This window comes from Octopus bimaculoides, chromosome 8, assembly GCF_001194135.2.
Source record: "Octopus bimaculoides isolate UCB-OBI-ISO-001 chromosome 8, ASM119413v2, whole genome shotgun sequence".
NCBI classification, from domain to species: Eukaryota; Metazoa; Mollusca; class Cephalopoda; order Octopoda; family Octopodidae; genus Octopus; species Octopus bimaculoides.
The window spans coordinates 92902971-92904596 of record NC_068988.1 but is presented as its reverse complement, the minus strand read 5'-3'; the positions used below and the strand labels follow the sequence as shown (position 1 = coordinate 92904596).

The following is a 1626-nucleotide window of genomic DNA, read 5'->3' as shown; positions in this document are numbered from 1 at the left end:
AAAATGGAAGGGTAATATATTATGTGTCTGTATATATATATATATATATATATATATATATATATGCAGAGAGGAAGAGAGATAGAGAGAGAGAGAGGGGGTGGAAATAAAGAAAGAGCTGATTGCGAAAATTGTGATGGAAATGCACGATAAAGGAAGCGAAAGTGTTTGGGTTTAGGAAAAAATATACGTGATTTACAAGGCAATGAATCAGACTATATATTGGGATTTCAGAATTTTTGAAAAAGTTCTATTGCATCTGTGAAGAGTACAAAATCTTGACAAATTCAGAACAGAAACAAGGCGAAAGACAACATCAGCAAGAATCAATTCTACCTCAATGTAACATTGATATTCGTTAAGTTCCTTCTAAATTTCACTCATCCAGCAGTTCTTATTAAAGTGAGAAACAAAACAGCTCTCATCTCTGAGCCACAATCATATCTATATTTCTATCCGTCTTTCTGTAACACACGATTACTAAACTTTATTTACCTTACCTTAAAACCACTCACCAGACCCATTTCGAACTTAGTTTAGCAGTTGAAACATCCTGTTATTATGCTTTGAAGTAATCATTCCGCGTTGTTTCAAGTTCTCTTTCAGCACCCTTCAAACTCCTTAAATCGCCTTTCTCATTTGTTTCAACGTTCGAAATTTCTTTTACATCTTTCATATTCTTTCTACGCCGACACACCGGTAGAGAGATTGAATCCTCCGTCATTCAGATCTTTCAACACCAGTTTATTTCATAACCTTGAGATAATCCTACTCAACACACCGAATCAATTTCCAAACACTCTTTGGTTATGTTGCTGATTATGAATTCCCCCGTCTCTTATAGTAGGACGTCTGGCTCAATATTTTATCGTCTTGGGAATGATGAAAGGAAACGTCGAACTCGGAGACGGGGCCCAGTTACAACATTCTTTAAGTCGAGAGTATCTCATGCTGTTCAAAAGGACCCAGAATAAGGTTTGTTTTAAGGACGATGAATAAAAGACCCATGTTCCAAGAGGTGAATTACCTCAAATCCCAAAGAATTTCTCTCAACATATTGCTATGATAATCCTCCAATACCTCTGCTCGTGATTAGAGATGCACATATCGTCAGCTACTAAAGGACATGCTCAACTGGTTAAAGTCAAATAACCATCAAGCAAATCTGTGGTATTGAGCAGAATATTTGCTGTGGCCCATCTTTTATTCTAAGACAAAACATGTACATGATAACACCTCCAATCAGTTAAAATGATTTTCTAATCTTTTCACCACATAGAATCGTTGAGATTTTTGCGGATCCATAGTACAAGTGGTTGAGATCTGTAATATCAACATCATTAGCTGAAGTTATTATTATTATCATTATTATTATTATTATTATTATTATTATTATTATTATTATTATTATTATTATTATTATTATTATTATTATTATTTTATGTTTGACTTTTGTTTTGCATTTGTACAAGTTGGATCCAAGTCTCACCCAGAGACCTTAAGAGACAACAAGTTAGAAGTTCATGTAGGTGTTATGCCTAGGGTACCATATATTTGGATTTGTACAGTTTTGTTCTAGTGAATGTTTAAGAAACCATGAGAAAATTATGTGTTTGTTTTAAAATT

The 1626-nt window shown here is 33.8% G+C and overlaps 1 protein-coding gene across 1 annotated transcript in view; it reads right to left on the bottom strand.

Moving 5' to 3' along the window:
- LOC106874575 (uncharacterized) overlaps positions 1–1626 on the bottom strand; it is an 11858-nt gene that overhangs the window by 5578 nt on the left and 4654 nt on the right. The window lies entirely within an intron of this gene.